Source organism: Loxodonta africana, chromosome 11 (assembly GCF_030014295.1).
Source record: "Loxodonta africana isolate mLoxAfr1 chromosome 11, mLoxAfr1.hap2, whole genome shotgun sequence".
NCBI lineage: Eukaryota > Metazoa > Chordata > Mammalia > Proboscidea > Elephantidae > Loxodonta > Loxodonta africana.
Genome location: NC_087352.1, coordinates 94,446,258 through 94,462,135, shown reverse-complemented (window position 1 = coordinate 94,462,135; position 15,878 = coordinate 94,446,258).

Below are 15,878 nucleotides of genomic sequence, written 5' to 3'. Positions count from 1 at the left end.
TAAAAAATCTGTTAATTTAATAAGAAAAAAATTTTATCTCATTACTTAAACTTGGGTTTCTTTTAAACCACCAGTGAGACTGAACCTGTAAATGTATTTCTATGACTCCTCAGTAGCTATAATTTTTCTTTTTCAAATTGTATTGATATGTAATCAGTTGATATGTTCATATAGATTTTTGTTCTCTATTTTTATATATTTTTAAGACATTGAAATACTAAAATGTTATATAATTAATTGCGTTGATTCTTTCTTTTATGGTTTCTTCTACTGTTCCAAAGCTTAAAAGTTCTTCCCACTCTAGAACTTTGGAGACTATTGTATTCTTTTATCTTTTTTTTCCTAACCACTTGATTTTGAACATTCAGTTTTTTTTCCACTTGAAATTTATTGTGGTGTATAGGACAGATTTCATTAGGAAAGGAGCCAGGGGAAGGTATAATAAACTGGGGGAACCTAATTAGCTAAGTTTGAGAAGCAGGATTAAGTGAAGAATACATAGGAAGCAGTAAGAATAATCCATTCTTTGGGGAAGATAATCACATTGAATAATGAAAACATAATGAAAAGTAGAGGTGTGGAAGGAAGAAGACGATGGCTGAGAGGATCTGGTCCAATACATCTTGGCAGCATACACAAATGGGCCATGGCTCATTGGAGGTAGCAGGACCTGGGAACAGTGGCCAGGCTTTTAACAGGAACATCAGCTAGATAAGAGAGCCTGCCAAATTAGAAATATCAGGATTTGGAGCTGTGCCTGATGAACAGGAATGTGAAGTGTTTACAGCATGATAATAATTTCTGTCCAAAATGAGGTGGGGATTTTCATCTCTGCCCATGGTAATTTTGGTCAATGTGATTTAAATGTGTTTGCGAAAGAAAAGGTGTTTTTCTAATTTCTAAATGAAAACTTTACCTTTACATTAGATGTGCAGGTGTTCTTGCCACATGTCTTTCTTACCCCTCTCTGAAAAAAATCTCAACAATGTTTATGGCATTATTTTTTCTCTGGGGGATAGAAAATACAGCTCTATGTTCAATATTGTCCATTCTTTTGAAGTTACTTCTTAAAGACAAGATCTTATTTCATTTTTATATAGAAGCATATTCTTTAGTGATGCTCAATTAACAAACACATTGAAAAATATGCAAATATAAAAGATAAGTAAATTAAATATTAGAAATGCCTGCCTACTAAAAGCCCGTATTTCTGGATGTGCAGAGTGCACAGTATTTACCTCGGTGGGAAGAAACATACTTTATTAATTCAGAGCATATTTTTAAAGACTCAGATCATATTTTTGGAGACAGCTTGGTTCTCAGGGGAGCTAAGTATGATTGTCTATTAGGTGTTGTACTCTGAGGCTCTGTCTTCCTCCCCACCCAACAAGGAACCAGACATGCTGAGAGGACAAACCAAGCTGAAGTCATATACAAAATGAGGCAGGACTTTGGGGTGAGGAGAGTTACAGGATTACGAAAGGGTTTAGGGACCATAGGGGAGAGAAGGAAGGGAGGAGTCCCTGGGGAATGTATTCTGCCCATTGTAGAGGGGAAGTCAATGGTATCCAGAAGGCCCTGCATCTAAGGCCTGGGTCCATGGAAAGAGTTTAGGCAACAAATTAGCTATGTGAGAAAAACTCACCTCAATTTCTAATGCCCTTTGAACTCTGTATGAATTGAAATAAAATGCTTGAAACTGAAATAAAAGACTGATAGACTATTTTCTGGGTGCCCCAGGATGGACTGAACTGAATAATGGAGACTATGTAGTGGACTGTACCACCTCTTAAAATACATACATTTATGTATATATATAATGTTGGCTTATATTTTGTAGGACTATCCTTTATCATTCTAATCCAATGATTCTTCCCTCTTCTCAACTCTTAAAACACGTATGTTTCATTGCTGTATGACAACTCTTACAGTTATCTTGACTGCTTTTGATTATTATTATTGGCTACTAGTTAACTTTCAATGACAGGTATATAGTAAACACACGTGCTTTTACAGCAGGACTGACAGACCTGTGATTTGGGGATGGTAAATTACCTTTTCTGAAGGTCAATGGGAAAAATGCCAGCCAGCAACCAGGGATGTAGTGAGGTTTCAATGGACTAGCCTATGAGATGCTCCCATTACTCATGTGCCTGACACACAGTAGGCCCCTAAGACTTTCATTTCACTTATGTCTTTTCTTCCCTTAATCATTATATCTTTTCTCCCTAACTGGCCTGAAAGCCCAACAATGGTAAGGAGCCTATTTTGTACTTTTGACGTATTCTATAGTGCTCTAGCACAATGCCTTGCAGAGTTAAGGTGACTGTTTATTAATATGGTTTGAGAATATAATTGGCTAGTTCAGAAAGCACTGCCACTATATGAACAAAAATAAATATCCTCAATTGCTTATATCTTTCATGAGATTTGTTTCTAAAATTCTTTCTTTAGTGTAATTTTTCCATAATTATTAAAACTTCTATATGATGACTCAAGAATAAAATGGAATCACAATTGTTTGTATCTAAAGAATTGCAACTCCATGGATTCCTATAAAGTTTACTTATGGAAAATATTAAAGGCAGATAGAGCTAACATGGCACTACAGACGGAAGCACCACACTGTCCCTCCACAGCAAAGACCTGAAAAACTAGGTGAAACAGAAGAAAAAGTAAATCCTGGAACCCTAAATGTCAAATGAAGAGATAAAAAACTCAGCCAAGCACTGAATGTGGTAAGAAACTGACAGAGAACAGAGGGCGAGGAGAGATACATGTGTAGGTCTCCTATCAGCTAACCCAGCATGGATTGGCCATTTTGGACTCCTGTCAGAGATCGGCAGACAGGGAGCACGGGAAAGCAGCTTCACAGAGCTCCCAGCAGGAGACGGCACCCAGTAATCAGCGATATACACTTTCCCATTCCCTGGCAGTGGTAACTCAGCCAGGCAGGAAGTGCAGGGTCCATGCCGTTTGGATTCACCCACCCACATCAGAGTTTGGCGGACAGGGAGTACGAGAAAGCAGCTTCACAGAACTCCCAGGAGGAGATGGAGCACCCAGTAATCAGTAATGTATGCTTTCCCACCCCCATCCTTCTCTCCCCACCCCCTGCTCTGCCTCCTCTGCTTCCCGCCAGCCACAGTCTCTTGGCTGGAAGGCATCGGCTTCGACCCCATGCCTGTTGGATTCACCCCACCCATGCTGGCCAACTCTCTGAGCACCATTTGTTTGTTGCTAGTGTTGCTTTTTTTATGCTTCTTTTGGTTTCTTCCATGCCTTTCACCACCCCTGCCTTCTTTCTCTTGAACACCTAGCTCCGTGTGCCATCTTTCCCTCATTTTGAAAGGCTGTGAAGTGCCACTTGACTGAGGAACTGCTTCCTCAACCTGCGCCACCATGCTGACGGGATAACCGGGGTTTTTGTTTTGTTTGTTTGTTTTATTTTTCTTTTCCTGACTTGGGAGCCCCTTCTACCCAGGCTGTACTGCGTGGCTTGAGAGTCACTTCCCTGGTCTGCTCAGTCATGCCAGTGGGATCCCTGGGAGAATTTCTTTTCTTTTTACCTCTTTGTCTTTCTTCATTTCTCAGTTTATCATCTCTCTATACTTACTTTCTTTTCATGTATCCTGAATACCTGGTGCTGTGTGATATCTCTGCACCTTCTAGCCAGGCTGTACTGAAAGGCCTGGGAGCCATTTTCCCAGCCTTCAAAGCTGCACTGGTAGGATGCCTGGGAGCTTTTCTTTCTAATTTTTATTTATTTATTTTCTTTTTTCTCCATTTCTCAGTTTCTCATCTCTCCACTTCAACAGCAAGCTCCCTTAGCACTTTTGTTTGTTTGTTTGTTTTCCCATCCTGTTTCTCTCTCTTCTCTTCTTTCCTGTACCCATCTTAGCTTCACACATGCCAACCTCCCTTCTTCTTCCTGCCTACCTGCACCATGAGCTGAACATCACACCCCCGAGAGCACAGGCACATCCTACTGGAACCTGCCCTGCACTGATCCCCGGCCTGCCCTGTAGGCCCTAGTATGTGCCACAAGCAAACCATCCCAGCCCCAGCCCTTCAGCTGGACCTGGCCTGCTGTACCATAGCTGAGCGACTGGCCATGGCCATTGGAAAAGTATCTCCCTACAGATGAGCAAACAACAAAGAATGCATAGCATGCTTGTTTAGACTTAACCAAATAAAATAAAAAAGCAGGATGAAACAAACAAATCTACAATACATAAATGAAGAAAAAAGATTACTGAACGTCCCAAACAAAGCAGACAATATCAAAACATATATATATTAAAAAAAAAAAAAGGGACAGGATGGTTCCAACAGACATCCAAAATAAAACACTGGATGACTTTCCAGTAGAAAAAAAGGCACTAGAACTACCTGATAGGGAATTCAAATCTCTAGTATTCAGAGTTGTTCAAGAATGGATGCAAAAAGCAGACAAAAATGAGAAAAAAATAGACAAATTCCTGGAAAAGGCAGACAAATTCATGGAAAATACAGACAAAAAAATATAAGAATTCAGGAAAATAATACAGGAACAAAATGCCAAAACAAATTCACAACTAGAAATCTACAAAAACAACAATTAGAAATCCAAAACATAAACAACAAGATTTCAGAAATGGACAGTGTCATAGAAGGGCTGAGGAGCAGGTTTGAAACGACAGAAGACAGGGTCAGCAAAATTGAAGAAAACAAATAAACTCTGAGGAAAAATCAGAAAAAAAAAAAAAAAAGAATGAAGAAAAATAAAGAAACCTTGAGAATTACATAGGATACAATCAAAAGAAAAATTTGTGAGTGATTGGAATTCCAGAACAGGGAGAGAAAACAAAACAAAACAAAACAAAAAACAGAGGATCACTGAAGAACTGCTGCAAGAAAACTTCCCCGATGTCATGCAAGATGAAAAACTGACCATCCAAGAAGCTCAATGAACCTCATATAGGATAGGCCCCAAAGGAAAATCACCAAGGCATGTCATAATCACACTCTCTAAAACCAAAGACAAACAAAGAACTCTGAGAGCAGCTCAAGAAAAACAAAAAGTCACATACAGAGGAGAAACAATAAGACTAAGCTCTAATTTTTTGGCAGAAACCATGCAGGCAAGAAGGTAAAGGGGTGACACATATAAAACCTTGAAAGGAAAAAAAAACTGCCAACCAAGAATAATATATCCTGCAAAACTCTCATTCAAATATGATGATGAAATTAGGACATTTCCAGATAAACAGAAATTAAGAGAATATGTAAAAACCAAACCAAACTAACAAGAATTATTAAAGGGAGTCCTTCAGTTTGAGAGCAAACAACATCAGACCAGGGCCTGAATCTAGGGCACATGATTGTACCAGCCAGACAACAATCTAGGAAATGACTCTCAAGGACTATCCAAAACCAAAAGAATTACAACGGGGAACCACAGAGGTTAATCTGTAAATGACAACAATGTCAGAACAATAAAAGAGGGAATAAATGGTGTAGGTATAGAACTGTCTAATGGAGAGGAAGGCAAGGTGATACCAAGTAATAATAAACTGGTTGAAACCTAGAAGGATAAGGGTAAATTTCAAGGTAACCACAAAGAAAATTAACAAACCTACTCATCAAAGTAAAGAAGAAAAACATAAAGCCTCAGTAAACACAAAATCTACAAAAACAAAAGAAATGAAAAAAAAATCCACAAACAAAAGGAATTCAGCACAGAAGAGTAAGAGGAACAAAGAAAATGTCAGCACTACAAAAAAAAAAAGCACAACAAAGCGAGAGCAATAAACTCACACCTATCAATAATTACACTGAATGTAAATGGCCTAAATGCACCCATAAAGAGACACAGAGTGATGGAATGGATTAAAAAAACAGGATCCATCAATACGCCGTCTACAAGAGACACACCTTGGAAACAAAGATGTAAATTTTTTAAAAATCAAAGGATGAAAAAAATATATCAAGCAAACAGCTACCAAAAAAGCAGGAGTGGAAATACTAATCTCAGATAAAATGACTTTAAAACAAAATCCACCATAAAAGACAAAGAAGGGTGCTATACAGAGATTAAAGGGACAATATGTCATAAAGACATAACCATAATAAACATCTATGCACTCAATGACAGGCTCCAAAATACATAAAACAAACTCTAACAGCACTGAAGAAAGAAACTGACAGTTCCACAATAATAGTGGGAGACTTCAACACACCATTCTTGGTAAAGGACAGAACACCTAGAAAGAAACTTAACAAAGATACAGAAGAACTAAAGGGCACAATCAGTCAACTTGACCTCATAGACATATATAGAACACTACACCCAACAGCTGCAAAGTACATATTCTTTTCCAAAGCACATGGAACATTCTCCAGAATAGATCACATCTTAGGCCACAAAGCACCTCTCAACAAAATCTAAAACACTGAGATAATACAAAGTATCTCCTTTGACCAGAGCACTATCAAAGTAGAAACTACCAACAGGAAGAGCAAGGAAAAGAAAATCAATTACATAGAAACTGAATAACACCCTTCTTAAAAACCACTGGGTAACAGAAGGAATCAGAGATGGAATAAAAAAAGTTCCTAGAATGAAACAAGAATGAAAACACATCATACCAAAACCTCTGGGTCACAGCAGAGACAGCCCTCAGAGGTCAATTTATAGCAATAGATGCACACATCAGAAAGGAAGAAAGGGACAAAATCAAAACATTAGCTACACAACTCAAACAGAGAGAAAGAAGACAGCAAAAAAAGAAAAAAAAAAAAAAAGCCCACAGCCAACAGAAGAAAGAAAATAATAAAGATCAGAACAGAAATAAATGAAATAGAGAAGAGAAAAACAATACAAAGAAACAACAAAACCAAAAGTTAGTTCTTTGAAAGGATCAACAAAACCAACAAACCTCTGGACAAACTGACAAAAGAAAAACAGGAGAGGATGGAAATAACCCAAATAAGAAATTTAACAGGTGACGTTACAATAGACCCAAATGAAATAAAAAGGATCATAACAGTATTATGAAAAACTATACTCCAACAAATTTGAAAACCTAGAGGACATGGACAAATTTCTAGAAACACACTACCTACCCAAACTAACACAAAATGATGTTGAAAATCTGAAGAGATCCGTAACAAGAGAGGAGATCAAAAAGGTAAAAAAAAAAAAAACTTCCAACAACAACAAAAAAAGCCCTGGCCCAGATGGCTTCACTGGAGAGTTCTAACAAACATTCAGAGAAGAGCTTACACCAGTACTACTCAAACTATTTCAGTACATAGAAAAGGAAGTGACACTTCCAAATTCATTCTATGAAGCCAGCATAACCCTGATACCAAAACCAGGTGAAGACACCAAAAAAAAAAAAAAAAGAAAATTACAGACCAATATCTCTCATGAATATAGATGCAAAAACTCCCAACAAAATTCTAGCCAATAGAATTCAGCATCGTATCAAAAAATAATACATCCAGCACAAGTGCATGTCTTTAACAAAGAGAAGTTTATTCTCTCACAGTCCCTAGGCTAGAAGTCTGAATTGAGGGTGCTGGCTCCAGGGGATGGCTTTCTCTCTCTGTCACCTCTGGAGGAAGGTACTTGTAATCAGTCTTCCTTTCATCTGGGAGCATCGCAGCTCAGGAACCTCAGGTCCAAAGAATGCTCTCTGCTCCTGGCACTGTTTTCTTGGTGGTATGAGGTCCCCAACTCTCTGCTTGCTTTCCTTTCTTTTTACCTCTTGTAAGATAAAAGGTGGTGCATGCCACACTCCAGGGAAACTCTCTTTACATTGGATCAGGGATGTGACCTTAGTAAGGGTATTACAATCCCACCCTAATCCTCTTTAACATAAAATTACAATCGCAAAATGGAGGACAATCACACAGTACTGGGAATCATGGCCCAGTCAAATTCATAGATATTTTGGGGGGACACAATTCTATCCATGACAACAGCCAAGTAGGACTCATACCAGATATGCAAGGATGGTTCAACATTAGAAAATCAATCAATGTAATCCACCACGTAAATAAAAGGAAAGAAAAAATCACATGATCATCTCAATCGATGCAGAAAAGGCATTTGAAAAAGTCCAATACCCATTCCTGATAAAAACTCTCAATGAAGTAGGTATAGAAGGGAAATTCCTCAATATAATAAAGGGCATCTATACAAAACCCATAGGGTCACTATGAGTTGTGGTTTTTTGTGGGTATACAAAACCAACGGCCAACATCATTCCTTTTGGAGAGAGGCTGATAACATTCCCCTTGAGAACAGGAACAAGCCTAGGATGTCCTTTATCACCACTCCTATTTAACATTGTGCTGGAAGTCCTAGCTAAAGCAGTAAGGCAAGAAAAAGAAATAATTGGTAATGAAGAAGTTAAACTGTCCCTATTTCCAGATGATATGATACTATACATGGAAAACCCAAAAGCTCCATGAGACAACTACTGGAACTAATAGAAAGATTCAGCAGTTGTAGGATACAAGATAAACACACAAAAATCAGTTGGATTCCTACACACCAATAAAAAAGAGTTATGAAAACAGGAAAACGATACCATTTATAATAGCCTCTAAAAAAATAAAATACTTAGGAATAAATCTAACCAGGGATGTAAAAGACCTATACAAAGAAAACTACAAAACACTATTGCAAGAAACCAAAAGAAATCTACATAAATGGAAAAAATACCATGCTCATGAATAGGTAGACTCAACATTGTGAAAATGACAATTCTACCCAAAGTGATTTACAAGTACAATGCAATACCAATCCAAATACCAACAGCATTCTTTAAAGAGATGGCAAAAACAATCATTAACTTTATATAGAAAGGGAAGGGGCCCCTGCATAAGTAAAGCATTATTGAAGAGGAAGAATAAAGTAGGAGGACTCACACTACCTGACTTCAGAACCTACTATACAGCTACAGCAGTCAAAACAGCCTGATACTGGTACAACAACAGATACATCGACCAAAGGAACAGAATCGAGAACCCAGATGTAAATCCATGTACATATGGTCACCTGATCTTCAACAAGGGCCCAAAGTCCATCAAATGGGGAAAAGACATTCTTTTTAACAAATGAAGCTGGCAAAATTGGATGTCTATCTGCAAAAAAATGAAAAAAGACCCATACCTCACACCATACACAAAAACTAATTCAAAATGGATCAAAGACCTAAATATAAAACCAAAAACTATAAAGTTCATAGAAGAAAAATTAGGATCAAGGCTAGAGGCCCTGCTACATGGCATTAACAGGATACAAACCACAACAAACAACACATACACACTCCAGAAGATAAGTGAGATAACTGGGATCTTCTAAAAATTAAAACACTTATGCTCATCAAAAGATTTCACCAAAAGAGTAAAAAGAGAACCAAGAAACTGGGAAAAATTTTTTGGCTATTATAAATCAGACAAAGTTCTAATCTCTAAAATCTACAAGAAAATCCAACACCTCTACAACAAAAAGGCAAATAATCCAATTAAAAAATGGGCAAAGGAAATGGGCACTTCACCAAAGAGGACATTCAAGCAGCTAAAGACACATGAGGAAATGCTCATGATCACTAGTCATTGGAGAAATGCAAGTCAAAACCACAATGAGATATCATCTCATCCCATCATTACTGGCATGAATTAAAACAACAGAAAATAATAAATGTTGGAGAGGCTGCAGGGAGATTGGAACTCTTATGCGTTGCTGGTGGGAATGCAAAATGATACAACCATTCTGAAATACCATATGGTGCTTCCTTAGAAAGCCAGATATAGATATACCATATGATCCAGCAATCCCACTCCTAGGAATATATGCTAGGGAAATAAGAGTCGTCACACAAATAGACACATGCACACCCATGTTCATTGCAGCATTGTTCACAATAGCAAAAAGATTGAAACAACCTAGATGCCCATGGATAAACAAACCATGGTACACACACACAATGGAGTATTATGAAATGATATAAAACAATGATGAATCTGAGAAACATAACGTGGATAAATCTGGAGGGCATTATGCTGAGTGAAATAAGTCAATCATAAAAGGACAAATATTGTATGAGACCACTACTATAAAAACTCATGAAAAAGTTTACACACAAAAAGCAATACTCTTTGATGGTTAAGGGGCGGGGGCGGTGGGGATGGGAAAACACTAAATAGACGATAGATAAGTGGTAACTTTGGTGAAGGGTAAGACAGTACACAATACTGGGGAAGCCAGCACACCTTGTCCAAGGCAAGGTCATGGAAGCTCCATAGACACATCCAAACTTCCTGAGGGAGAGAATTGCTGGGCTGAAGGCTATGGGGACCATGGTCTCCAGGAACATTTAGCTCCACTGGCATAACATAGTTCATAAAGTAAATGTTCTACATTGTACTTTGTCAAATAGTGTCTGGGATCTTAAAAGCCTGGGAGCTGCCATCTAAGATACTCCACTGGTCTCATCCCTTCGGGAGCAAGGGAGAATGAAGAAAACTAAAGATACGTGGGAAAGATCAGTCCAAAGGACTAATGGACCACATCTACCACGGCCAGACGGAGTCCAGTACAACTAGATGGTGGCTGGCTACCACCACTGACTGCTCCAACAGGGATCGCAATAAATGTTTCCAGACAGTGCTGGAGAAAAACGTAGAACAAAATTCTAACTCACAAAGAAGGACCAGACTTACTGGCCTGACAGAGACTGGAGAAGCCCCGAGAGTATGGCCCCTGGACACTCTCGTAGCTCAGTAATGAAGTCACTCCCAAGGCTCACCCTTCAGCTAGTGATTAGACAGGCCCATAAAACAAAATGATACTAAAAGGGCACACCAGCCCAGGGGCAAGGGCTGGAAGGCAGGAGGGGACCGGAAGTTGGTAATAGGGAATCCAAGGTCAAGAAGGGAGAGTGGTGACATGTGCGTTTGTTAACCAATGTCATAAAACAATATGTGTACTGCTTAAGGAGAAACTAGTTTGTTCTGTAAACCTTCGCCTAACGTACAATAAAAAAGAGTAAAAATGCAAAAAAGAAAATATTAAAAAAAAACCTCCTGCTGTCAAGTTGATTATGACTCATATCGACCCATAGGGTTTCCAAGGCTGTAAATCTCTGTGGAAGCAGACTGTCGCCTCTTTCTCTCTCGGAGCCACTGGTGGTTTCCAACTGCCGACCTTTCAGTTACCAGTTCAGCACTTTAACCGCTGTGCTATCATATTAGTGTGCATATTTTTTAGAGATTTCTTTTTTTGGTTTTCTTTTAAGAGATAAAGGAGAACAGAAGACTATTTGTGTTTGGATTATCTTGTTTTATTTGAGATGTTAGGGCAAAGTTATACGCATATGTGTTTCTTATTAATCTAGTATTTATTTGTAAAAGTCGAGCAGAAAGAGGCCAAAGGTACCTTGAAGTAATAATAACAATAATCTTAATGGCTGCCGTTTCTTGAATCAGCTTTGTGCCAGGGATTCATTTAACTTCATCTCATTTAATCTTACACATCAACACTGTAAGGACAGGTTTACCTGTTCATTTTAACAGGATCCTAAACTCAACCTTTCCAAAATAAAACTCATTTTCCAAATGTACTCAGCACAGTATCAGCCTCTGCCCTTAACAGTTGAGGCAGCTGAGGCTGTATCTTGGCAAGTTCACACTAGCTGGTTAGGGGGGGTAAGAAATTTATTTTCCACCAAGTAACATACAAAAGGAGTGGTTCTTAGAGCACCGGAGTATACCTAAGGCATATTTAGGTTAAAAAAAAATTGCTTTGAACCCTCTATTGAAACTGAATTTATGATTAAGTCTGTAAAAGAATATAAACTGAGAATATAAAAGAACGATTAACAGCACAACGTAAGATTATGGGATTCCTTGCACCCCACTGTCCTGCCAAGAAAAAAAAAAAAAACCTAAATTGCAAATTAAAAAAAAAGACTCTTCCTTTGTGAGAACAGCACTTGCAAAACATATCCGAACCAGGAGAGAAATCATTAGCCCTGTCTAAAGATTACAGTATTTTTAAAAGAGAAAAGCAGCAGGCTCAGAAGAGCAGTTCTGTCGGCAGGGCAGATTTTCAGATAATACCCCTAGAACGAAGTCTGCTACTACCTAAACGCTGCCACAGAAAAGCGCTACTGCAACTCAAGGGAAAGATATGAAAAGACAGGTGATTTGAAATTCCGAATGGAAAGAAAGGCACAGAAAGTCCTATTTGGTCAGAAGTAACAGGAAAAAAAGAGGCTCCAGGGGACCGAGAGGAGAAAAAAGCATCACTTCCACGGAACGGAAAAGCATCTGAAACTTGTTGTTTGCAGTCTTTTGAAAGAGAAAATGGTAAGACAAAGCATGTCTCAAGCATTTTTCATTGTGATTTTCACCTGGCTTTTTGTTTTTAGTTTTTAGGATGCAGATTTTATTGGTATAAAAAATGCCTCTAAAAGTAATTTCATCTAGATGCGATTTATGCTTCTCGGTTAATCTGGCATATATATGCACATATATTTTATTTGGGTCATTTTTACTCAAAACAAGCACTATGTTTGAGGATACACCGAACTGAAAGGATATGATGTTGAAAATGAACTTTGCGATGTTATTATACAACGTTAAATGTTCAGTTGGGCAGGATGTCATCAGAGGCCAGATCTCATGCTATTAACATGAGAAGAGGAGTACATAATTCTCTGGTTCTTTGCTTCTGTTAAAGCTTGAATGCTCATTCTTTTTCCTGTTTTTGAGTTCTCTTACTTTTTCTTCCTACAGGTAGGTATTCTTCACGAGTCTCTGCTCTACTCATGGTTCTTTTTTCTCAGCATTGAGAGATTTCATCATTGCAATTATTCCCTATCTCACCTATAGTAGATTATTCCAACAGATATCCACTCAAGTACCCACTTACCTACTGAGTCCCAGTCCCATACTTTACAGCTGCCTGTGAGCCTCTTTTTCACTTGTATGCCCTGTAAGCATCCTAAGCTCCATATGTCTAAAGTTACTGGTTCTCTGATGGGCCAGGCTTACTCACATCACTTTCCTGCTGTCTGCCAGGCTGAGATGAAAGCCAGGCTGAGATGAAAGCCAGCCTTTTCTTTTCTCTCTCAACGCTTCTCAGAGCTAAGGAGTCAGCACCTTTCTTTTCTGCTGTTTCTACATTTTCCTCTTCTTTTGCGTTCTTTGTATCTCACCCGTTTTTGTTAGTTGATGTTGAGTGGCTTGGACTCATGGCAACTCCATGTACAACAGAACAAAACATTTCCTGGTCCTGCACCATCTTCAGGATCCTTGGAAGTCCACCCTTGTGGTCACTGTATATTTTCAGTGTCGTACCAACCCGGGGGTTCATCTTCCAGCACTGTATCAGACAATATTCTGTTGTGATACATAGGGTTTTCATTGGCTAATTATTAGAAGTAGATCATCAGGTCTTTCTTCCTAGTCTTAGTCTGGAAGCTCCACTGAAATGTGTCTGCCATGGGTGTCCCTGCTAGTATTTGATATACTGGTGGCATAGCTTCCAGCATCACAGCAACATGGAAACCAACACAGAAAAATGACAAAATAACCTTAGGTAAGTCCTATTCCACCTTTTATCTAGACCAGTCTAGGGTAAACTCCTAACCAGATTCCCTGCTCCTAGTCTTACCAAAGAAGACAGGAGAAAGATTGAAGAAGAATTAATGACTCTGAATAATGGTGTTGGCAATGAATATTGAATATACCATGGACTCCCAGAAGAATGAACAAATCTGTCTTAGAAGAAGTAGAGCCAGAATACTCATTAGAAGCCAGGATGGAGAGACTTTGTCTCATGTACTTTGGACAGGTTATCAGGAGAGAGCAGTCCGTGGAGAAGGACATCATGCTTGGTGAAGTAGAGGGTTGGTGAAAAAGAGGCAGGCCCTCAATGAGATGGATTGACAGAGTGGCTGCAACAATGGGCCCAAGCATAGCAACAACTGTGAGAATGGTGTAGGGTTGGGCAGTGTTTCATTCTGTTGTACACAAGGTCGCTATGAATTGGAACCAACTTGATGGCACCTAACAACGACAGTGTTACCAATGTATCCTGCAATCAACCCAGATTACTCTTTCCTGTATTAAACCATTTCAGCCTTTCTGCTGCCCATAGAGCTTAGCCTTGCCCTGTAGATCCTGTGCCATTTGGTTCTTGACCACCTCTGCTGCCCATTATCCCCCACATGCCTCCCTCGCTCTAATCAAATCGTTTCAGCGGCTGATCCTGAACAAGTTTGTGTTCAGTCGGTGAGTAGTGACTGTCTCCTATTTCTGCCCGCTTGTTTTTACTCAAGCCATTTTTCCTCCTTGGAAATCCCATCCACTTATCTAATCCTACCCATTCTTCAAACGTAATTTCAAATCTAATTCCTGCGTGAACCCTTATTCAGAGACACCTGCTAGACAGGTCTGCCTCCTGAGCTTCTGTAACAGGTCATGCTTCCCTTTCCATCTTGATTAGCAAGTACCTCTGGGCCAAATGTGATGCTCAATCACAACAACCATCTCTTATCTCAGGCTACAGTGTGCCTGTCTCCCTTTTCTCAATGTGATGTGTGATACTTCTTTTTAGCTCCACTTTAAACTCTCTTTGGAATACATGCTAACAAGGGATGTCAAATGCCCAAGGCCTGGCTCACAGTAAGCTCTTAATGAATTTAACTACTAAAGTACAAACAAATAAAAAGTTCTGCCAATTATTGCCCATGGCACTCATACAGTGCTAATTTTTAAGAATTGCTTCTCCTTATTAGTTATATTTTTCAGGTATATAACTTTCCTATCAGACTCTTGGGAGGCTGAGGTTTTGTCTTATATCTTTTTTGCATAGAACAATGCTTGGCATAAAATAAATACTGTATAAATATTCTCTGTTCAATTAAAACAAATGTAATACTTCTTAGGAAGACTAACATATGCTTTTAACTGATAAATTGATAAACCTGAAGGAAGGCTTGCTGTTCAGTAGCACTTTTTCATAAATACAGAAACATCTGCTTTTGGACCTTAGGAAGGCTTTTTTTTTTTTTTTTTTTTTTAATTTTTACAGGCTTGAAAAATAGTTGTGCTCCGTAAATATCCCAGTATGAGTCATTCACTTAACCAAACAGCTGCTTACTCATTAGCCAAATGCTCTTCATTTTAAGACACAGACTTACGTAAATTTTCTCCCATGCCTCTCTTCCTCCCCCAGAAGCCAGCAAAGTGATGTGCAGATAGTTTCCGGGAATACTGAAGAGGTACAGATCTGCCTTCAACGAGGGGGTCCTGAATTCCATGTCATAGCAAGAAGCCGTCCTAGCTCACACTGATAAACCATTTATTTGCATATGCTTCAATTGTCCCCCTAACACGATGCTTCATCTCCCACTCCCATCTCTGCCCATACACCTCTGGAATATCCTCTCTTCCCACGCAAAGCCAACCTTCTGATTGCCCAGTTTTGGGTATCCTACAGTTCTTTTTTTCTTCTGTCACCTTCGCCTGTCTATTATGGAGGTAGGAACCACTGGAAGAAGTCATTTATCTCAAGAAATGTAAGGGAATGACAAGTATTTTTTAAAAGTATTTTGTAAAGATGGAGCTACAGATCACCTCTTATAATTAGCAGCTTTGAGATATTCCTTTGGACTGTTCAACATATTTACAGTAATAAATTCAAGGCAATCATTTTCAATTTCTACCCCTGATCGGATGAGTGGCCAATGAATGGCAGTCTAAGGAGAATGGATATTGGCGGAAAATAAAGAAGATTCACCCCACTGGAGGTCTCCTCACAGAAGTTGTATGACAGCTTTCCATGGATGATAAATAATTCAAATAGGATGTGG